Raw genomic sequence first — 24,627 nt, forward strand, 5'->3', positions numbered from 1 at the left:
AGTTAGAGCGGCCGCCATTCTTCTAGTCCTGCCACGCCCGACGCCGAAAGGCGCCACGTTCTCGGTGGCCAGGCGGAGGCTTCGCCTAAGCCCAAGCCCTGCAGCTCTGGGTGAAGAGACCCAGCGGTCGGCAGGATCCTGGCTCGGAGGGGCCGACGCCATTAGGTCGCGGCGGTGGGGGTGGGGGTGGGGGGAGAGGTTCGCGGCTGCTTCCAGTCTTGGGCCCTGCCAACTGCCAGCCTCGGCGACCGCTCTGCAAAACACACCCGAGAATGTCCCGGGGCCCCCCAGTTCACCTACCGACCAAAGGCCGGAGGGCCTGGAGGGCCCCAGGGTAGAAGGCCACGATCCGCTTCTAGCCGCGCTCTCTGCCGGAACTGACTTGGCAGTTCTCTTTGCTGGCTAGAGAGGAGGGGCGCCGGAAGTGCCTTCGCGCTAGGACCCGTGAGCCAAGGTTCCGGGACTGAAACGTTCCGGCAGGGAGGAGGACAACGGAGGTGTCACGTGAAATTGAGACGCCCGCCTGGCTTGCCCTTCCAAACGGTAATTTTTCAGAATTCCTCGAGCATGAGTATTTTTTTCTTCCCTCACACCCTCGACTGTTGGACGCTGAGATTCCCTACAATCGTTCACTTATTTCAGTTCAGGCGCTCAGTCGTGTCCGACTCTTTGCGACCCCATGGACTGCATGCAGCACGCCAGGCCACCCTGCCCATCACCAAGACCTGGAGCTTACTCAAACTCATGTCCATCGAGTCGGTGATGCCATCCAACCATCTCATCTTCTGTCGTCCCTTTCTCCTCCTGCCTTCAATCTGTCCCAGCATCAGGGTCTTTTCCAGTGAGTCAGTTCTTCGCATCTGGTGGCCAAAGTATTGGAGTTTCAGCTTCAGCATCAGTCCTTCCAATGAATATTCAGGGCTGATTTCCTTTAGGATGGACTGGTTGGATCTCCTTGCTGTCCAAGGGACTCTCAAGAGTCTTCTCCAACACCACAGCTCAAAAGCATCAATTCTTCGGTGCTCAGCTTTCTTTATAGTTCAACTCTCACATCCATACATAGCTACTGGAAAACCCATAGTTTTGACTAGATGGACATTTGTTGGCAAAGTAATGTCTCTGCTTTTTAATATGCTGTCTAGGTTGGTCATAACTTTTCTTCCAAGGAGCAAGCATCTTTTAATTTCATGGCTGCTGTCACCATCTGCAGTGATTTTGGAGCCCCCAAAATAAATTGTCACTGTTTCCATTGTTTCTCCATCTATTTGGTATGAAGTGATGGGACTGGATGCCATGATCTTAGTTTTCTGAATGTTGAGTTTTAAGCCAACTTTTTCACTCTCCTCTTTCATTTTCATCAAGAGGCTCTTTAGTTCTTCACTTTCTGCCATAAGGATGGTATCATCTGCATATCTGAGGTTATTGATATTTCTCCCGGCAATCTTGATTCCAGCTTGTGCTTCATCCAGCCCGGCATTTCTCATGATGTACTCTGCATATACGTTAAATAAGCAGGGTGACAATATACAGCCTTAACACACTCCTTTCCTGATTTGGAACCAGTCTGTTGTTCCATATCCAGTTCTAACTGTTGCTTCTTGACCTGCATACAGATTTCTCAAGGGACAGGTCAGGTGGTCTGGTATTCCCATCTCTTTCAGAATTTTCCACATTTTGTTGTGATCCACACAGTCAAAGGCTTTGGCATAGTCAATAAAGCAGAAGTAGATATTTATCTCAGAGAAGGCAATGGCAACCCACTCCAGTACTCTTGCCTGGAAAATCCCATGGACGGAGGAGCCTGGTAGGCTGAACTCCATGGGGTCACTAAGAGTCAGACACGAATGAGTGACTTCACTTTCCCTTTTCACTTTCATGCATTGGAGAAGGAAATGGCAACTCACTCCAGTGTTCTTGCCTGGAGAATCCCAGGGATGGGGAAGCCTAGTGGGCTGCTGTCTATGGGGTCGCACAGAGTCGGACACGACTGAAGCGACGCAGCAGCAGCAGCAGCAGATATTTATCTTGAACTCTCTTATTTTTTTGATGATCCAACAGATGTTGGCAATTTGATCTCTGGTTCCTCTGCCTTTTCTAAATCCAGCTTGAATATATGGAAGTTCACAGTTCACATACTGTTGAAGCCTGGCTTGGAGAATTTTGAGCATTATTTTGCTAGCATGTGAGATAAGTACAATTGTGCAATAGTTTGAGCATTCTTTGGCATTTCCTTTCTTTGGGATTGGAATGAAAACTGACCTTTTCCATCCTGTGGCCACTGCTGAGTTTTCCAAATTTGCTGACATATTAGGTGCCACACTTTCATGGCATCATCCTTTAGGATTTGAAATAGCTCAACTGGAATTCCATCACCTCCACTAGCTTTGTTCATAGTGATGCTTCCTAAGGGCCACTTGACTTCAGATTCCAGAATGTCTGGCTCTCGGTGAGTGATCACACCATCGTGATTATCTGGGTCATGAAGATCTTTTTTGTATAGTTCTTCTGTATATTGTTGCCACCTCTTCTTAATATCTTCTGCTTCTGTTAGGTCCACACCATTTCTGTCCTTTATTGTGTCCATGGAGAACTCCATGGACTGTATAGTCCATAGGGTTGCAAAGAGTCAGAAAGGACTGAGCACCTTTCATTCATTTACCACTTATTTATTGAGCACCTACTGTGTGCCACATAAGCATTGGGGGATGCAGCTGCAAATGGGCGCGAAAATTTCTGCCCTTTTGAAATTTATACTCTAGAAGGGAAAACAGACAATCCTTAAAATGTGTGAAAGGGCAGAAATGGTGAAAGTGCTATGAAAAAATAAAATAAGGAGAATATGAGGTGTGCCTGTGGAATGCTTTAGATGGTGCCCAGATGACTTTTGAGCAGACATATGGAGTGAAGGAATGAACCAGCCAAGGGGATGTCAGGTGGAAGAGCCTTCCTGGCAAAGGGAACAGCCAGTGAACAAGCTCTAAGCTGAGGAATACGGAGATGGCCTGATCCAGGAATAGCAAACAGACTAGAGCAAGTTAGTGAGAAGTAAAAAGTGAGTGAGAAGTAAAAAGTGTAGACGTTAAACCACTCAAGTATGGAAGTTGGTGTTTTGTTTTGTTTTTTTTTTTTTTTGGTGAAATGGGAACTGTTGGAGGGTTTTGGCCTGAAGCATGGAAAATAGCTGATGTAGAACCAGAGGTAAAAGCAGGGAGACCTAATAGACCATGGCTGTCAAGAGGGTGAAATAGGATAGTGGCTTGTACCAGACTGATGGCAGCAAAGATGGCAAAAAGGTGAATTCAGGATATATATAAGATCCAGCCTGCAGGATTTGCTGATAGACCAGATGTGAAATGGGAAAGAGAGGAATCAAGGATAACTCGAAGGCTTTTGGCCTGAGCAAATAAGGGAGAGTATTGCCCTTAAGTGAGATGGGAGAAACCATGGGAAGAGGGAGTTTAGGGGAGACTGTGAGGAATTCAGTTTTGGGCATGATAAGTTTGAGACGCCTGTTTGACATTCAAGTGGAAATGTCAAGTAGACAGTTGGATTTGTGAGTCTGGCATTTAGGGGAGAGTCTGAGCTGAATATGTACTTTTGGGAGTCATCAGAATGTATATAGATTATCTTTGAAGCAATGAGGCTGCATGAGAGAACCAAGGGCATGGACAGAGAGAGAGGGAGTTCTCAGGTCTGAGCCCTGGGGCACTGCAACGTGTACAGATCAGGGTGATGAGAAGGAACCGGCAAAGGAGACTGAGGAGTGACCAAAGTGGTAGGAGAACAAAAACAGAATGTGGTATCCTGGAAGTAAATGAAGAAAGTGTTTCCAGGGAGAGTTATCAACAGTGTCAAACACTGCTGATAGGTCATGTAAGATGTGGTTGAGAAGTATACATCTAGCTTTTATAATAAATGTCGTGAGCAACATTCTTGTGGTTTTTCTAACTTTGTGGAGGCTTCTAATTTCCTTCAGATGCAATTCTAGAAATCTAAAGAAAGATCAAGGGTTGGTTCAGGCTTGAAACTCTTGATGCAGATCCACACAGGATTCCTAGGAGGAAAATCCTATAGTCAGGAAGACCCTTCTGCTGGAAGGTGGAAAGCAGGAATGTTGAGAAGGCCAGGAGCTCTGGGCACTGAGGCTGTAGTCCACTATGAGATACAGAGGCCTGAACCATGGAAGTGGCTATAGGAGCAGAAAACAGGTGGGGTAAGGCTTTCTAGATTAGCAAAGGAAGGAGCCCCTGGGCTCAGTACCTGGAGAGAAGAGGGAGGAGGGGGAAGGAGGAGTTATAGATCGTACATGGGTTTCGAACAAGATCTACCTGACTAGGTGAGTAGTTGGCAGAATAACCAAGACAAGGAACAGGAAAGTCTCAGTGTGGAGTTCCTGGTCCCCTTTCTGATCTCCCTCCCTTCTAAGCAGCCAACAGGCTGATACCATTGGAACCTAAAGATGATGAGGTCAACCATGTACACATTTTGCTTTCTACTTGATCTCCACTTGAGTGTTCTAACAGTATCTTAAACTCCTCCTGTGCAAAAGAAAACTCTTGGTATCTCCCCAGAGCCTGCTTTTCTCCAAATCAGTAAATGGTAGTATCATCCACCCAGTTCTCAAATAAAAAACTAGGCTTCCCGGTGGCTTACCTGCAGGTGAATCCACCTGCAATGCAGGAGACACAGGTTTGATCCCTCTGTTGGGAAGATCCCCTGGAGGAGGAAATGGCAACCCACTCCAGTATTCTTGCCTGGAGAATCCCCAGGGACAGAGGAGCCTGGCAGGCTGCAGTCCATGGGGTGCAAGGAGTCAGACATGACTGAAGCGACTTGGCACACATCTTTGATACTACTCTTCTCTAAGTCTCCATCCCCTAACCATCACAGGTACTATCTCCTTCCTAAATATTTTTAAGGTGCAGCCAATTTCCTGGGCTGTCCAATATAATATAGTAGCTGCTAGTTACAAGAGGCTATTTTTTAAAAAATTGAAGTATAGTTAACTTATGATATTGTGTTAGTTTCAGGTATACAGCAAAGTGATTCAATTATATATATGTTATAGATATATTTCAGATTATTTTCCATTATGTTATTATAAGGTATTAAGTATTATTCCCTGTGTTATATGGTAAATCTCTGTTGCTCATCTATTTTATGTATAGTAGTTTGTTAATCCCATTCTCCTAATTTATCCACCCCCCTCTTCCCCTTTGGGTAACCATAAGTTTGTTTTCTATGTCTGTGTTTGTTTTGTATATAGATTCATTTGTATAATTTTTTAGATTCCATATATAAGTAATATACGATGTCTTTCTCTTTCTGACTTATTTTGCTTAGTATGATATTCCCTAAGTTCATCCATGTTGCCACAAATGGCAATATTTCATTTATTTTTATGGCCGAGTACTATTCCATTGTATGTATATATCACATCCGCTTAAACCAATCATCTGCTGATTGGCATTTGGGTTGTTTGCATGTCTTGGCTCTTTGTGACCCATGGACTATACAGGCCATGGAATTCTCCAGGCCAGAATACTGGAGTGGGTAGCCTTTCCCTTCTTCAATGGATCTTCCCAATCCAAGGATCGAACCCAGGTCTCCCGCATTGCAGGTGAATTCTTTACCAGCTGAGCCAGCAGGGAAGTCCATATATCATATCCTCTTAAACCAATCATCTGCTGATCAGCATTTGGGTTGTTTCCATGTCTTCAGTTCAGTTCAGTCACTCAGTCGTGTCCGACTCTCTGCGACCCCATGAATCACAGCACGCCAGGCCTCCCTGTCCGTCACCAACTCCCGGAGTTCACTCAGACTCACGTCCATTGAGTCGGTAATGCCATCCAGCTACCTCATCCTCTGTCATCCCCTTCTGCTCCTGCCCCCAATCCATCCCAGCATCAGTCTTTTCCAATGAGTCAACTCTTCCCATGAGGTGGCCAAAGTACTGGAGTTTCAGCTTTAGCATCATTCCTTCCAAAGAAATCCCAGGGCTGATCTCCTTCAGAATGGACTGGTTGGATCTCCTTGCAGTCCAAGGGACTCTCAAGAGTCTTCTCCAACACCACAGTTCAAAAGCATCAATTCTTCGATGCTCAGCCTTCTTCACAGTCCAACTCTCACATCCATACGTGACCACAGGAAAAACCATAGCCTTGACCAGCCGGACCTTTGTTGGCAAAGTAATGTCTCTGCTTTTGAATATGCTATCTAGGTTGGTCATAACTTTCCTTCCAAGGAGTAAGCGTCTTTTAATTTCATGGCTTCAGTCACCATCTGCAGTGATTTTGGAGCCCCCCAAAATAAAGTCTGACACTGTTTCCACTGTTTCCCCATCTATTTGCCATGAAGTGATGGGACCGGATGCCATGATCTTCATTTTCTGAATGTTGAGCTTTAAGCCAGCTTTTCACTCTCTTCTTTCACTTTCTTCAAGAGGCTTTTTAGTTCCTCTTCACTTTCTGCCATAAGGGTGGTGTCATCTGCATATCTGAGGTTATTGATATTTCTCCGGGCAATCTTGATTCCAGCTTGTGTTTCTTCCAGTCCAGCATTTCTCATGATGTACTCTGCATATAAGTTAAATAAGCAGGGTGACAATACACAGCCTTGACGTACTCCTTTTCCTACTGGAACCAGTCTGTTGTTCCATGTCCAGTTCTAACTGTTGCTTCCTGACCTGCATACAGATTTCTCAAGAGGCAGGTCAGGTGGTCTGGTATTCCCATCTCTCTCAGAATTTCCTACAGTTTATTGTGATCCACACAGTCAAAGGCTTTGGCATAGTCAATAAAGCAGAAATAGATGTTTTTCTGGAACTCTCTTGCTTTTTCCATGATCCAGCGGATGTTGGCAATTTGATCTCTGGTTTCTCTGCCTTTTCTAAAACCAGCTTGAACATCAGGAAGTTCACGGTTCACATATTGCTGAAGCCTGGCTTGGAGAATTTTGAGCATTACTTTACTAGCATGTGAGATGCGTGCAATTGTGTGGTAGTTTGAGCATTCTTTGGCATTGCCTTTCTTTGGGATTGGAATGAAAACTGACCTTTTCCAGTCCTGTGGCCACTGCTGAGTTTTCCAAATTTGCTGGCATATTGAGTGCAGCACTTTCACAGCATCATCTTTCAGGATTTGGAATAGCTCAACTGGAATTCCATCACCTCCACTAGCTTTGTTCGTAGTCATGCTTTCTAAGGCCCACTTGACTTCACATTCCAGGATGTCTTAATCCATGTCTTAGCTAGTGTAAATAGTGCTGCTATGAACATAGGGATGCCCGTGTCTTTTCAATTAAGTCTTTTCCTCTTTTCCAGATATATGGCCAGGAGTGGGATGACTGGATCATACAGTAGCTTTAGTTTCAGTTTTTTTAAGAAAACTCCATACTGTTTTTCATAGTGGCTGCACCAATTTTCATTCCCACCAACAGTGTAGGAAGATTCTCTTTTCTCTACACCCTCTCCAGCATTTATTATGTGGAGACTTTTTGATGATAGCCCTTCACCGGTGTGAGGTGATACCTCATTGTGGTTTTTATTTACATTTCTCTAATAATTAGTGGTATTGGAACATCTCTTCATGTACCTGTTGGCCGTCTGTATGTCTTCTTTGGAGAAAAATCTGTTTAGGTCTTCTGCCCATTTTTTGATTGGGTTGTTTGTTTTTTTGTTATTGCATTGTATGAGCTATTTGTATGTTTAAATTAACTACAGGAGGCTATTTAAATTTTAATTAATTAAAATAACATGAAATTAAAAATTCAATTCCTCAGTTGCACTAGTCACATTCTAAGTTCTCAAGAGCCACAGATGGCCAGTGGATACTGTCTGAGCACAGAGATAGATAGAGCATTTCCACCATCTAGAAAGTCATAGGGCAGTGCAGATCTATAACCTAGTCTGAATCAGCAATATCTCTAGTCTGGGTGACTTGAATAGCCTCTTAATTGAAGTTCTGACTGTTTCTACTACTCTTCTCTTCAAATCCGTTTTCCCTACAGAAACCAGAGTTAACTTTTAATCAGAAATCAAATCTTGTTTCAACCTTAGTGGCTCTTTATTGTACCTTGAACAAAATGCAAACTTCTTACCCTGGCCTATTGCCCCAGACACACTGGTCTCCTTGCTCTTTTCTCCACTCTTCAAGCTCTTCTCAACCTCAGGGGCTTTGCATATGCTGTTCCCTCTACCTGAAAGGCTTTGTATCTGGCTCCTGGCAAGGCTAAATTTCTTCTCACTTTATAGGTCTCAGCTCCATTACTATTTGGAGTGATATCATGTAATATGTCTTTCATATAATAAAACATATTATATGACATCACATCTCAGGACATTTCCTGACCTCTCTGTCTCAAAAAGGTTTTTTCCAGTTATCATCAAGTGACCTTACTTATTTCCTTCATTCATCCACCAGAATACCTCATTATTTTACTAGTAATTAACATGTCTGGAGGGGCCTTCCTGGTGGTAGAGTGGTTAAGAATGTACTTTGCAATGCAAGGGACACCAGTTCGATCTCTGGTCTAGGAAGATCCCAGATGCCAAGGGGCAACCAATCCCATGCACCACAGCTACTAAGCCCCCACACACTGCAGTTACTGAAAGCCCACTGGCCTAGAGCCTGTGCTTCGCAACAAGAGAAACCACCTTAATGAGAAGCCCACACACCGCAACAAAGAGTAGCTCCTGCTCACGGTAACTAGAGAAAGCCCACATACTGTAATGAAGACCCAAACAGCCAAATAATGAATAAGTAAATCTAAAAAAAATAAAGAAAAACATGTCTCAGGACTTCCCTGGCGGCCCAGTGATTAAGACTCCATGCTCCCACTGCAGGGATCATGGTTCGATCCATGGTCAGGAAACTAAGATCCCACATGACACACGGTGTGGCCCCCCCCAAAAAAATTTAACTTGTCTGTGTACTTCTGTGCTAGGCACTGTACACAGGATTTGGCTATATGCTTTACCTTATTTATTAATTTGCTAGTTTATTATTTTTTCTTTCTTGTTTTCTCCTTGTGTCCCTTCCTGGCACCCAGTACTATGCCCAGCATATAGTGGGCATTAATAATTGTTAAGCCAGGCTTCAGCAATATGTGAACCGTGAACTTCCTGATGTTCAAGCTGGTTTTAGAAAAGGCAGAGGAACCAGAGATCAAATTGCCAACATCCGCTGGATCATGGAAAAAGCAAGAGAGTTCCAGAAAAACATCTATTTCTGCTTTATTGACTATGCAAAAGCCTTTGACTGTGTGGATCACAATAAACTGTGGGAAATTCTGAGAGAGATGGGAATACCAGACCACCTGACCTGCCTCTTGAGAAATCTGTATGCAGGTCAGGAAGCAACAGTTAGAACTGGACATGGAACAACAGACTGGTTCCAAGTAGGAAAAGGAGTATGTCAAGGCTGTGTATTGTCACCCTGCTTATTTAACTTATATGCAGAGTACATCATGAGAAATGCTGGACTGGAAGAAACACAAGCTGGAATCAAGATTGCCCGGAGAAATATCAATAACCTCAGATATGCAGATGACACCACCCTTATGGCAGAAAGTGAAGAGGAACTAAAAAGCCTCTTGAAGAAAGTGAAAGAAGAGAGTGAAAAGCTGGCTTAAAGCTCAACATTCAGAAAACGAAGATCATGGCATCCGGTCCCATCACTTCATGGCAAATAGATGGGGAAACAGTGGAAACAGTGTCAGACTTTATTTTTTGGGGCTCCAAAATCACTGTAGATGGTGACTGCAGCCATGAAATTAAAAGACGCTTACTCCTTGGAAGGAAAGTTATGACCAACCTAGATAGCATATTCAAAAGCAGAGACATTACTTTGCCAACAAAGGTCCGGCTGGTCAAGGCTATGGTTTTTCCTGTGGTCACGTATGGATGTGAGAGTTGGACTGTGAAGAAGGCTGAGCACCGAAGAATTGATGCTTTTGAACTGTGGTGTTGGAGAAGACTCTTGAGAGTCCCTTGGACAGCAAGGAGATCCAACCAGTCCATTCTGAAGGAGATCAGCCCTGGGATTTCTTTGGAAGGAATGATGCTAAAGCTGAAACTCCAGTACTTTGGCCACCTCATGGGAAGAGTTGACTCATTGGAAAAGACTCTGATGCTGGGATGGATTGGGGGCAGGAGGAGAAGGGGACGACAGAGAATGAGGTGGCTGGATGGCATCACTGACTCGATGGACATGAGTCTGAGTGAACTCCGGGAGTTGGTGATGGACAGGGAGGCCTGGCATGCTGCGATTCATGGGGTCGCAAAGAGTCGGACACAACTGAGCGACTGAACTGAACTGAATAATTGTTAGACGAATCAATTTATTGGGCAGTTACTATGGGTCAGACATTGTGTTAATAACTGTCTCATTTAATTTGCACTGCAATTCTTCCTTCCTTCCAATTCTGTGAAGTACGTATTACTCTCCTCCTTTTATGAGAGGCTGTGTAATTTATCTAGTTCTTTGGAAGAACTAGGATTCTAACCAAGGTCTTGTGATTCCAGAGCTCCCTGGCACTAGAGAGGGTTTAGAAGCCTGAGTACACACCAGCCTGCAGCCACCCACAGTTCAGACAAGAAGCAGGGAGATTTAAAAAGACTTATTTCTTGAAGGATTATTTCAGATCAGGTCAGAGATTCTGGGGCATCACTGCTCAACCAGGAGGTAGATTCAGGGCCTGGGTCAAGACTCAGGATGGTGCAGAGTAGGGCAAGCTAAATACTCCAATGTAAGCATCCTCAGTGGGGCTGGAGAACTGGCCTACAGACCCCAGGCAAGACTCGGGGTGTACGGGGTCTGACTGCTGACTCCGGCCACGGCCATGTCTGTCTGCGTGTCTCAGATCAAGGGTGAAACAAGGAAAAAAAGTAAAAATAACGAGCCTTCCTGGCACTTCTCCTCGGGAAACATCACATGTCAGGCCTGTGACATGGAGCGTGTTTGTTAGGCCAGCGGTTCCAAGCTCATTAGCGGGAACGGTGCTGAACAGCAAGCCACCCACGCAGCTCGTTTGGGAGACAAACACAGCGCCGCATCCATCCCTCCCCGGCCTGGGCATGCGCAGTTCCAGCGTTATCAACATCAGCACGTATCTGCACCGAGGCAGGTCTGCTTGGCATCAGGGCTCCGGGGAATGGATTGTGTGTGAGTGTGTCCCAGAGAGGCTGCTCGTAATCCTCATCTTTATCATCACTGCCTGAATCTGAGATCTGCCTGTTCTGTTTCAGTACAGAGTTTCTCAAACTTGAATCATGCCCTAATCAGCGTTAACAACTCCCGCCATACCTTTGTACCGTGGATACCAGTTTTTACTTAATACCTCTCTGTGAACTGACTCACTCAGCACAATCATCACTATGTTAGCCTTGTCCTCAGTGCTGTCTGTGAATCATCAATTGGACATACACGTTATGTTTTCCTAATATCTGGAATATTACAAATATACAGCTCTTTGAAAAAGATCAGCTGAGTTCACTTGAAATCATCTTAGTGCAACCAAAATGCAAAACAGTTGGAGTCAAAGGGACACAAGAGACATCCTGAAAGAGTTCCCAGTGGCGAAAACTGGAGCAATTTGAGCAAGAAAAGAAATAACACAGTACCAGATTATAGCCCAGAGTATAAATATCCATGAGTTCATACGGATGTAAATAAATAATGGAACAAATAAATAAGTGGAGAAGGGACAAATCTTCCTAAAGAAAGTTTCCAAATTGTTTATCCCCTCCAAGATATGGAGCTTAATCTTCTCTCCCCCTCCTCCACCTGAAAGGGGGCTGCCCTTAGTGACTTGCTTTCAGAGAGTAGAAAGAAAGAAAAAACAAGTAACTTCACAGGAGAGAAGCTTGGTAAACTTTACCTTGGCCAGGCACTCAAGGTGATCAAGTCGTATTAATAGCCTACCCCTGACATGATGCCATGAAAAAGGCCACTTAACCGTGACGATAACCTTCACTGAAACCATGAGAAAAGCATCAGTGAAACCTAAATTGAGGGACACTCTACAAAATAATGAACACCAAAGTACTCCTCAAAACTGTCAAGGTCATGAAAAACAAGGAAAGTCTGAGAAATTGTCCCAGGCTGGAAGAGACTAAGGGGACATGCAGATTAAATGTAATACAGTATTTTGGATGGAACCTTGGAACAGAAAACGGATGTTAGGGGGCAAGCTTAGTGAAATCCAAATAAAATGTAGAGTTCAGTTAATAGGAAGATACCAGAGTTGGTTTCTTAGTTGTGACCAATGCATGTTAAGTCATGTTAATGCATGTTAAGAGTCATGTTAAATGTTAGCAGTATGGGAAACTGGGGGAGGAGTACATGGAAACTCTCTGTGCTATAGGAAATCTCTGTACTCTGTAAATCAAAGATTTACATTTGTTTCCTGTAATTATAAAATTATTTTAGAGTAATTGTATTATTTTTAGTAAGGGGGGTTATGTACACATTAGTGGTTTGGAACATGAATTTTGAAGACATGCAGATGTAGACCTGTGTATTTGTTGCCTGTGGCTAGTGTAACAAATTACCACAGAACTGATAGCTTGAAACAGCAGAATTGTATTCTGTCATAGTTCTAAAGACCAGAATCTCAACATTAGATTTACTGGGCTGAAATCAAGGTGTTGAGAGGACCATGTTCCCTCCAGACTTGTCCTTGTCTCTTGCAGGCTGTGGCTGCCTGCATTCATTGGCTTGCTGGCTGCATCACTCTGATCTCTGCCTCCAAGGTTTCATTTTCTCCTGCTGTTCTCTATGTGTCTGCCTGCCCCCCTCTCTCTCTGCTTTCCTCTTGTAAGGATATTTGTGATGGCATTTCATGCCCACCTGGATAATCCTGGATGATCTCAACTCAACATCCATAATTTAATTAATCACATCTGTAAAAACCCTCTTCCCAGATAAATTACTACAGGCTTCAGGGATTAGATCTCTGCATCTTTGGGAGGTCATTATTCAGCCTACTACTGCAGCCTGGCTGTGTGAAATTTAGGACTTCTATAGTATCAATAAGGTTCCTTTAAAACTGAAAACAACAAAAACTGTGTAACCATTTTTAACATCTTCATTTGGGTTTCACTTGAAGTCATCTTAGTGCAACTAGTGGGACCCAAGCAACACTTTGCAAAACAACTGGTACAACAGTCTAGTCTCAGAAGTCTTAGAGGGACTTCCCTGGTAGTCCAGAGGTTAAGAATCTGCCTTGCAATGCAGAGAATGTGGGTTTGAGCCCTGGTTGGGGAACTAAGAGCCCATATGCCCACAAGCCTTGGAGCAACTAAGCCTGAGTACACATGCTCCAGAGCCCATGTACCACAACAGCAAGAACCCATGTGCTCCAACTAAGACCAGATGCAGCCAAATAAATAAATATTTTTTTAAAAAAGAAATGAGAATTAAATTCTAAATGGACTCCATACAAACAAACTTGTGACCTTGAGTAAGTCAGCATATTTTTTGAAGGGTATACTCCTCTGTATTTCTATACAAGAGGGATGCTAAGCTTTGCCTAGAGGAATGCTGTCAGAACCCGTAGACCATGTAGCAGATGTACAGCAGACATTCAGTCAACCTCCTCTTCATACCCCCTCCACTTTATAGAGTATGTTAGACTATGTTACAGCTTACAAAATATTTTCTATGTACAAAAATGTGTTTAATTGCCCTAAAATTTCACCATTTTATGGTGAGATAAAGCCAAATTTTCCTTCCCGGACTAGACAGATGGAAAAACTGAGACTTAATGTTAATTGACTTAGCCAACATCACCCAGTTAGAAGGCTAGAGACAGCAGGAGTCTGAGAACAGGATGGGCAGGAGTCAGGAGGCAGTGCCCGCTTTAGATGGGGAGAGTTTTGCATTCTGGTCACTTGACTTCTTTTTATGACTTTCATGACTTTTTTGGCCCTTGTAGGCATTTGAGTTTATGACCCATGATGTGATTCTAACTCCTGGCTCACATTGCTGAAATTTGTTCAAAGATCTTTAAACTCGAAGCTCTGAGGCTGTGCCCATAGGGTTCTCCAGCGACAGCTTCCAGTGGCCTCTTGGCCCTGGGCTTCTTTGATCTCACAGGTTTTCCCTTCTCTGAACTCTGTGAGATAGACCCACAGTTTGTTCCCTGGTTTGGCCAGGATCCTGGTTTCGATAGCTCCTTATTCTGAATCCTTGAAGCAGAGATGAAAACAAGAGCCTCATACACAGGGTTGGGTGTTCTTAAGGAGAACATGGAGGCCTTCTGAAGGTGACTCATCTCTGCCCTCCGAGGTCAGAAGGAAGGGACCAGAAGGTGTGCGGAGGGCCCAGGAGCCCATGTCAGGAGTTAGACTTCCCAGGATCCAATCCCGGCTCCCCACACAGCCCCTTGACTCTGGTCAAGTCACCAGCCCTTCTGTACTTGTTTCCCCGTTTGTAATAAGGAAACCTTTATTATTTCCCTCGAAAGAAAATTGTGAGGCTCGAGTGAATTATTGTACACGAAGCTGTTATTACAGCACTTGGTACAAGGTGAGTGTTCGCCCTATTCATTATTAAGCCCAGAATCTTTCCAAGAGCTGTTCTCCCGTTTCAGTACGCGCCCTCTGCCTGGGGAAATCTGATTCCTCCTGAGGGGCAACGCAGGGCTCTGGAGAGGTGGAAGTTCTGGGTCTCTGTCACTGTGTAGCTTGACGTGTGCCATTCCCGGGCTCCCCATCATCCCCCTCTGTACAAGGGGACGACAAAAGCGCGAGCCGCAGCCTCTGCCGCTCTGCGGAGAGCAGCCTGCCCAACCTCGCCGCCCCGCCACTACGCGGCCGGGACCTCCACTCCGCAGGCCCGGTGTTTGTGGAGGGGGGTTGAGGGAGGAAAGCAGCGACTCCGGCCGGGTCCAACGCTGCCATGGCAACGCCCGGAGGCTGTCGGGAGGAGAGAACGAGGCCCCGCCCAGAGCGAAGCCCCGCCCCAACAAGGTTCCGCCCAGAAAAGAGGCCTGGGGCCTCAGTTCTGGGATTCTGCGGCAACTTTGCCCCGGCTCTCTGATTCCATCAGTGCCTAACAGAAGTGCCTCTGGCCGACTGTGTCTGACTGACCACAGACTCCATCACTGTCTCTATCTGGCTGTGTCTAATGAAAACAGATTTCGTGAATGCCTGATGGACCAAGACCGCGTGATCTGTCTGCCTGACCACAGTCGACTGACTGACTGCCCTACCTGGCTAATGGCAGCTGGGACCGACGGCGCGTGTCTGACTGAGTCGATCTTGCTGTTTCTGACTGACCAGATTCCCTCTGTGCTCGACAAGCTGTATCTGAGTGACCGAGGCCCTGTGTGATTGACTGACCGGTTCACTGATTCCTCTGTGCTGGCGTTTTGACCCCAGCTCAGCTCAGCTGATTCTAACTACACCCGGGCTTGTGCGTCTGCCCGAGGCCCCTGCGCGTCTGCCTGACGGGCTGGCTGACAAGCTGGCTGGTTACCCTGACTGCATTGGCCTTACTACAGCCTCTGTGCCTGGTGGGGTCCGCCTGACTGGCCATCTGACAGGTGGGATCAGCCCTCCTGAAGAGTGGACTGAGGGCATCTGCCAGACTGCCGGGCTGAGTTTGCGGCTGGCTGGTTCTGGCTGACTGAATCTAACTGTATCTCAGCGACCCAGTTTTTGTGCTGTTTTGTATTTGGTTGGGTTTTTCTTGGCTGTGCGGCATGCAGGTTCTTAGTTCCCCTACCAGGGATCGAACCCGTGGCCCCTGTAGTGGGAGCACAGAGTCACTGAACCACCAGAGAAATCCCAGGGACTGGGTTTCAGAATGACTGAGTCTGCCTGACTGACCCTCCCTGACCGCCTCTGCCTGACTCTGCTTTATGGACAGCGTCTGTCTCTGGCTACACCTGACTATCGGCTGCCTCTTCTACATTCCATAATGTCAATTGAATCAGATCGCTGCCTGAACTGCAGCTGACCAACTGAATCTGATTTGGCCTCTGAAATTCTCTCCCTAACGACCTTCTTCACTCCAGCTCCCCCAACAAATGGCTTCTGAGGTGTTCCTTGGCCAGGGAGCTGGGCCCCAGATGTTTTCAGCTGTAAGTCTGGCCTTGGGGGTTCATAGCAAGGGCTTAGACAGGGAAGAGAACCTAGGATGGGGCCTTCGGGGGATGGAGAAAGAAGGAATGGAGGTCACAAAGGGAGCAGCTGAAAGAAATTGCAGGGGTCTTCAAGGTCCCAGGCTTAGGATCTAGTGATGTAACAGAGTCAGCACCTTGAGGAGACAGGCTGGCAAGTGGGAGCCACAATGCCACGTGGCTTTGTTTCTTCACGTTTGTGGGATGTCTCTGTCAGTGCCTTGCTGCTCTGTTCCACAGACCTTAGGTCTCCTTCCACATTCCTGAATTTAAATCTTTTTCATAGTGTGTGTGTGTGTGTGTGTGTGTGTGTGTGTGTGTGTACTGGCCACATCAACTGCATGAAATGGAGAAAGAGGCTGTGTACGAGAATAAGGAGAACACAAATACAGGGAGGGAATTTCCTGATGGTCCAGTGGTTAAGACTCCGTGCTTCCACTGCAGGGGTCATGGGTTTGATTCCTGGTCAGGGAACTAAGATCTCACATGCCAGAGAATTAGATTCGGGGGAATTAAAAAAAAGTAAGCATGTCAAGTGCATGGGTGTGCTATGAATTATAGCTATTAATAATAATAAATGAGAGCACTGGACTAGCTTATCTTGATCAAGCTCCAGCATTCTGAGATGCTGCCTTTCCATTAATAACAGAGGCCTAGCTGCCTCACTGATTTCATTATAAGCCAAGGGAGGAATGGGAGGAAATAAACAGCTCTGCTCCCAAGGGCTCTGTCTTAGTCAGCTTGGGCTGCTGTAACAAAATACCATAGACTGAGGTTTCAAACAACGCACATTTGTTATTCAAAATTCTGGGAGTTGGAAAGTTCGAGATCAAGGTGCACATGGATTTGGTTCCTGATGAGGCCCTTTTCCTGGCCTGCGGACAGTTGCTTTCTCACTGTGTCCTCACATAGTGATGAGAGAGAGCTCTGCTGTTTTCCTCTTCTTCTTCTTTTTTATTCTATTGTTTGTCCATGCCACATGACATGCAGGATCTTAGTTCCCCGACCAGGGATCAAACCCATGACCCCTGCAGGGGAAGTGCAGAGCCTTAACCACTGGACCACCAGGGAAGTCCAAGAAATTCTTATGGTAGGGCGTAGTAATCTATGCTTTAAAAAAAAAAAATTATTTTGGCTGTGCTGGATCATCATTAGTTGCGGTGAGCGGGAGCTGCTCTCTAGTTGCGGCGCTCGGGGTTCTCAATGTGGTGGCTTCTTGTATTGCGACCACAGGCTCTAGGGCCCACGGGCTCAGTAGTTGTGGCATGTGGGCTTAGTTGCCCCGAGTCATGTGGAATCTTCCCTGACCAGGATCGAACCTGTGTCCCTTGCATTACGAGGTAGATTATTAACCACTGGATCCCCAGTGAAGCCCAGTAGTTTATGTTTTAACAAGCCCTCGCAGTGTTGTTGATGCGTACTAAAGTTTCAGAAACACTAGGGGAATGATTGTGGTAGCTCTGGTGTCAGATTGTCCACATTAGAATTTCAACTCTACTGATTTTGTGCAAGTTATTGAATTTCTAAGCCTCAGTCTTCTTATTTGCATAGTCAGTATAATTACGATCACTTTAAACTCTTGTTGAGAGTATTAGGTCATATAAAGTATTAGGTCATATGAACATAATTTCAGTTCTAGGAATGTGTCCTGTAAACCTAGTCCATCACATGCTGGATGATGTATGTTCAGGATATGCACTGATTTGTTGTTTGTAATAGAAAAGAAACACCCTCAGTATCTATCCATAGGGGACTGTTTTAATAAATCATGGTCCTAACATACAAAGAATGAGGCAGCTTTTTGTAGACTCCTATGAAAAGATTGCCGGAATTTTCAAGTTAAAAAAACAAAGGACAAATGAACCTATTTGCAGGGCAGGAATAGAGGTGCAGACAGAGAACAGGCCTGTGGACACAGTTGGGGAAGGAGAGGGTGGGAAGAAGTGAAAGAGCAGCATTGAAACATATATATTACTGTATGTAAAATAGCTAGCTAGTGGGAAGATGCTGTATAACACAGGGAGTTCAACCTGGTGCTCTGTGACAACCTAGAGGGGTGGGATGGGGTGGAGGGTTGGGAGGGAAGTTCAAGAGGGAGGAGCCATATGTATACTTGTGGCTAATTCACGTTGATGTGTGACAGAAACCAACACAACATTGTAAAGCAATTATCCTCCAATTAAAAATAAGAAATAAATAAAAAGCAAAGTACATAATGGTATGTCTAGCATGCTCCCATGTGTATACAAAAAAAGACTACACAATCTGTGAAAATGCATAGGTTATCTTTCAAAGCATACTCAGGATACAGTGAGAGAAGGAATGAGTGGCTGGAAAGAGGGAAAGGAGGGAAATTTATTTTTACCTACATATATCTTTTTATGACTTAAAATTTGCAGTATGTACATGCATTTTCTGTTCACAGAAATGAAGTTTTAAAAAAAAGACACTAGTTGGCATAGTGCCTGGCAGCGGTGGTGGTGACAGCCATTCCGCAGCTCTAAGCAGATGAACCAATGCAGAAATGCAGCCCAGGGGTGTCCAGGGTGTGGCCACAACATCTGTTCCTTTCATTTCCTGTAGTCTATGTTGCCCCATTAGAGAATCCTTGCATTTTAGAGATGGAGAGGGCTTTGAGATTCTCTGGCAGAACACTTTCATTTTAAAGATGAAGAAATGAAGCCCCAGAGAGAGGCCATAACCAGCCCAAGCTTTCCCAGAGAACTAAGGCTCACCCTGGGGCCTCTTTCACAACATCTTAAGACTAAGCTTTCAATAATTCTGCTTTTAGAGCCCCATCACCAGTCTGCTTGGAAACTGGAAGGACTCCTCCACATGGCTGTTAAGACTAGCTGTGGTTCAGTTCCTAACCAAACTTTCCAACACCTTCTCCTATGTGAATTCTCTACCCTGGCCAAATAAGTCTCTTCACTGACCCCAGATGCTCCTGCTTTCCAGATACCACAGTCCGTGCTCTCTGTCTGAAATGCACCTCTCTTTCCTATTTGTAGAGATTCTACCTACACACCGAGGCAGAACCACATCTGAATCACACTTCCCCTAGGAAGTCTTCCCGATTACTCAGGCTCATGGATCTCTCTGAACTAAATTAAACATTTCTTGTAAAGTTTCTACTTCTGAAGAGGGGAACAGGATGCTTCTCTGCGTCTTGAACAATGGAACTGAACTAGGAGAGAGCCGGTTCCTCATCCCGACTCTCTGTTTCTGGAGAAAAGTGGGCACACGAACTTGGCCCTTCTTCCTGTCTCAGGGAAGCCCTGGGGGAAGACGCCCCTGAGCCAGCCTGGAGCCAGGAGCCTGTCTGCAGAAACTGTTGGGCCTGTTCCTCCCACTGATGTTTACTTGGCTGGGAGGCCCAGCGTGATGAAACCTGGCCCTGTTGCCGAGCACCTTGGGAGGCCTCGCTCCAGGGTCCCTCTGTGCTCAGACAGTGGCCCTTTGTGGAGCAGAGAAGCAGGACTGAAAGTGGAGCTGCCTCCGTTCCCCCCACCCCCGCCCCCATCCCCGGCAGTCATGGACCATCCTGTGCCTGGGTGGCCTCTGTGCAAATCCGTGGCTGGCAGAGTGAGGTAGGTCATCCAGGCAACCAGCTAGACTAGAGGAGTGAGGAAGGGTCCTGCTAGAAGGGCCTGCTGAAACCAGACCTGCTGCGCATCTGGTCCCTTAGCTGCACAGAGGCTGCTGCTTCTGGAGACTGGTCCCCCTACAGGCCAGAGTGACACTTTGCACCATCCTGTCTGTGTCTGTGTTGCTTAGTCGTTCAGTTGTGCCCTGACTCTGAGACCCCATGGACTGTATCCCACCAGGCTCCTTGTCCATGGGATTTTTCAGTCAAGAATACTGGAGTGGGTTGCCATTTCCTCTTCCAGGGGATCTTCCCAACCCAGGGATCGAACCCGAGTCTCCTGCATTGGCAGGCGGATTCTTTACTGCTGAGCCATCGGGAAGCCCCTTCTTATCCCACCACTGCCATATATGCCCTAGGATTTACGGCAAGTCCTTCTAATGTGGGTTCTCCCTTCTGCCTCTGTTTCACTGGACCCTACACTCACTCAGAGGTGGGGTTTGGGGGAATGGGGGATGGGAGGGCAGACTGGGAATCCTTAGATGTCATCCGAAACCTGGTGGGTGGAAATCAAGGGGAGGGACGACTGACTACAGGAAGGAGGCTTGTGTAGCACAGACGAAAACAAAGGGTATTTCACTGACCTGGGGTCAGGAGGCTCAGGACTCCTGCTGAGCCACTCACTTGCTGGGTGACAGTAGCCAGTTGCTTTCCTTTTCTCTGCCCCTGTTTCTCTAGCTGGCCTCACTTTCCCAGCTGCAAACTTACGGAGGCAGAGTTGATAAATGTCAAGAATTTTTGCGGTTCTGATTTTTCAAAATTCTGTGATCACAGGGAGGAAAAGGAAGAGTGGGGGTGGGTTAGACGTAGGTAGCTGACACAGTGCTCTCTGACTTCACCAGCAGTCACTAAGCAGCCTCTTCTCTGCTTCCACGATCCCTTCCCCTTCTCCTTTCCACCTCACTTTGAGGGCTTCTTCTTTTTTTTTTTTTTTTCCCATATGGACCATTTTTAAAGACTTTATTGAATTTGTTACAATATTGCTTCTGTTTTGTTTTGGAGTATTTTTTTTTGGCTGAGAGGCGTATGAGATCTTAGCTCCCCAACCAGGGACTGAACCCATATCCCCTGCATTAGACCTCGGGGGAAGTCCTCTTGATGACCTCTTGTGATGAGATCTAGAAGCTGATTGGTATACATTTGTTTTATTCCATGTTTTGCCCCCACAGGGACAGGAAGGGGGGCAGAAAATAAGAGAGGAGGGACTTCCTTGGTGGTCCAGTGGTTAACGCTCCACACTCCCAGTGCAGGGCTCTCCCTTCGATCTCTTGTCAGGGAGCTAGATCCCACATGCTGCAGCTAGGAGTTCACATGCCACGACAAAGATTGAAGGTCCCGAGTGCCACAACTAAGACTTGACACAGCCACATAAACAAACACAAACTAAACTTTAAAAAAAGAAAGAGGTAAGGGTGGGATAGACAGAATTGATGACATAGAGCTCAAGGAGAGAAAAGAGAAAGGAAAAGCGAAGGTGGGGGATGATGAAAGGGGGAAAGTAGAAGCAGGAGGAGGTAAGACTGAAAGAAAAAGGGTGAAATGAGATAGGGGGAAGAAGGTAGGAATGAAAGAGAAAAACAGGAAGAGAGCCGGTGGGAAAAGACCAAAGCTTGGATATATGCCACACGTGGGGATGTCTTGGAGTTTTCCAGGACAAAAACAGTTCGGTTTGTTTGGAGCTAAGAGTGTGTGTAGGGAAGACAAAATTAGAACCAGGTTGTAAAAGGTTTTGAATGCCAGGCTAACAGATTCGGACTTTATGTCTGCTATTTTCTGCAGCTCAAATCCCCTGTGATAAGCTTGGGTGAGGGCCAGAGAGGCGTTTTCATTCATCCATCCATTTAACAAGGGACAGTGTCTTATCCAATGATGTATCCCCAGAGCATAATACAATATTTGCACAGAAGAGGTAGTCAGGAAATGCCTAGAAAAATTGAACACTTGAACCGAAAGTGGAGTCCTTGGAGGAAGCAGGGGCTGTGACCATCTCACAGAGAGTGTAAGAACGTGTGTGTATGCTTATTCATTCAGAGCAACCCCATAGACTGTAGCCTGCCAGACTCCTCTGTTCAAGGGATTCTCCAGGCAAGAATACTGGAGTGGGTAGCCATTCCTTTCTCCAGGGGATCTTCCCAACCTAGGGATTGAACCCTGTCTCCTGCATTGCAGGTGGATTCTTTACCATCTGAGCCACCAGGGAAGTCCAGGTATAAGAATAACCATAGTTTAAGCTAGAAACTGCTAGGTACCCTAAGAAAGGTCCAGATAAGAGTCATGGGAGATCAGAGGAAAGTGAGACGGCCCTCCCTGTTACTTGCAGCATGAAAGTCCCAGAGAAGATTGTAATGGGGTCATTTTAGGTCACATACCCAACCTTGAATTAATCTCTGTGCCCAGGAAGATAAATCTCATTGGAGGTTACAGAGTTCTGTGTATGAATGAAGAGCAAAGAGTTCTTTAAAGAAAAGGGGGAGATTATTCCCAGAAGAGCGGAAATTAGAACCAGGCATGGCTGCCGCAGCCTGCTGTAATGAAAAGAGGTGAGCACGTCGGGAGGAGTAGGGATTTTATTAGGGTAGGGATCTGTACAAGGTTGGTGGGGAGGCTAGGACACCTGAGGCTCCCCATGGGAGGCCCCCATGCCGGGCCTCAGGTAACAAGCTAAGGAGTTGAGACTTACTTGTCTTTTGAGCTGGAAAGGGTCCTTGTTGGAGCTGTGCTCTGGAATATTTAATCAGTCCACTAAGGTATAGAATGGATCAGAGGCTAGAAGACCAGGCAGTGATGGGAAATTATTCCAGCATGTTCTTTGATAAAATCCATATGCAAGATCTGTCACCCACCTCAGTGTGCTTTACATTGTAACTTGGTTTGTTTTTCGTTCTCCTCATTCTAGGTCAGAAAGCTGAAAAGGACAGAGTCACACCTCTGCTAACAGGGGCTGTCCCTTCCTTCTCTCAGTGTGGCAAGCACCTCATTGGGGAAATGGATGTTCCAGAAATTTACAGGGGCAGGTGAACCTTGTAAAGTGCTCACTCTTTGAAGATCTGGGCAGTTTCCAGCCAAACTTCTGGAGAGCGGCAGGATCAGCAGCCCCTGTCACTGGGAACCTGACATAATGATAAGAGAAGCAGCTGTGAGGGATCTTAACAGGTAACTTCAGGCTCCTGCTTTTGAGCAAGCCAATAGCCCAGAGTCAGCCCTCGCCCTGTCCTAAATATCTCCACAAGGGGACTTCTGTGGTGGTCCAGTAGTTAAGACTACACCATGCAATGCAGGGGATGTGGGTTCAATCCCTGGTCGGGAAAATAAAATCCCACATGCAACTAAATCCACACGCCACACCTGCTGAAGCCCATATCTGAGCTTGCATTTCCTTGTAGGTAAAATGAAGGGAGTAACACCAACCACGGAGAGTCCTTGTGAGGGTTGAATAAGTTAACACTATTGGCAGGGTGCCACACAAGCCACAGGCACCGGGCAAATGTGAATTCTTATTCATCTTTCAGTAACAGAGCTACGAACTGTTAGACCTGGAGGGGTCTTAGAAGGGACTGGTCCAACCCTTTCATTCCATATGGTGAGAGGACTCCTGATAGCTAATCTCTTTCCTGTTGAAGTATTTGCTGATTCTGTCTTCACTAGAAGCAGAGAGCTGATGTCCCTCCTACGTAAATCCAATTTGAGCTCTATATCTGCCCATAAAAGGATATCTTGACTCCTCCATTTTTTCCCCAAGAACACTTGCCTATCATTTGCTCTTTGCTCTGCCAAAGGTGTGATCGATTAATGTACCATATTCAAAATGATCACGATTATGTGGGAGGATTGTATTAGCAACACAGCAGGGGAATCCTAAACAAATCCAGCAATACTGGAATAGCTGAAGGAAATTGGTTGTATTTATTCTTGGATAAGCTAAGAGTTAGGAGAAGGCAATGGCACCCCACTCCAGTATTCTTGCCTAGAAAATCCCATGGACGGAGGAGCCTGGTAGGCTGCAGACCATGGGGTCGCTAGGAGTCGGACAGGACTGAGCAACTTCACTTTCACTTTTCACTTTCATGCATTGGAGAAGGGAATGGCAACCCACTCCAGTGTTCTTGCCTGGAGAATCCCAGGGATGGCAGAGCCTGGTGGGCTGCCGTCTATGGGGTCGCACAGAGTCGGACACGACTGAAGCAACTTAGCAGCAGCAGCAGCAGCAAGCTAAGAGTTAAATACAATTACTTGTATTTTTTTTCACTCTGCTTAATATTTTTAGGAATACAAATTGTTATTTTTCTTTTTTGAGGGCTTTAAAAAATAATTTTATTTAATTTATTATTTTTGGCTGTGCTGGGTCTTTGTGGCTCAGGCCTTTCCTCCAGTTGCAGCAAGTGGAGGCCACTCTCCAGTTGGGGTGTGCAGGCTTCTCGTTGCTGTAGCTTCTCTGGTTGTGGAGCATGGGTTCTAGAGCACAGGCTCAATAGCTGTGGCGCTCAGGCTTAGTTGCTCCTTGGCATATGGGAGCTTCCCGGATCAGGGATTGAACCTGTGTCTCCTGCACTGGCAGGCGGATTGTCTACTAGTGGGCCACCAGGGTAGCCCCAAGAGGGCTTTTTTTTTTTTTTAATTTTGGCTGTGCTGGGTGTTCCTTGCTTCCTCTAGTTGTGGTGTGTGGGCTTCTTTTGTTGAGGAGGATGGGCTCTAGAGTGCTTGGACCCAGTGGTTGTAGCCTGCTGGCTCAGTAGCCCCACAGCACGTGGGATCTTAATTCCCCGACCAGGCATCGAAGGCATCGAAGCTGAGTCCCCTACATTGGAAGGTGGATTCTTAATCACTGAACCACCAAGGAAGTCCCCAAATTGTTATTG

The 24,627-nt window shown here is 46.0% G+C and overlaps 1 protein-coding gene across 2 annotated transcripts in view; it reads left to right on the top strand.

Annotated features, from left to right (window-relative positions):
* The first annotated feature begins 243 nt into the window (after positions 1–243).
* EPB41L1 (erythrocyte membrane protein band 4.1 like 1) overlaps positions 244–24,627 on the top strand; it is a 172,655-nt gene continuing 148,271 nt past the window's right edge. For both annotated transcript variants that reach the window (XM_061437459.1, XM_061437461.1), the window contains exons 1-2: positions 244–543; positions 22,668–22,924. The gene's annotated coding sequence lies outside the window, so the exon portion shown is untranslated. The remainder of the gene's footprint in view (positions 544–22,667; positions 22,925–24,627) is intronic.

The sequence above is a fragment of the Bos javanicus genome, chromosome 13 (genome assembly GCF_032452875.1).
Source record: "Bos javanicus breed banteng chromosome 13, ARS-OSU_banteng_1.0, whole genome shotgun sequence".
Taxonomy (NCBI): Eukaryota; Metazoa; Chordata; class Mammalia; order Artiodactyla; family Bovidae; genus Bos; species Bos javanicus.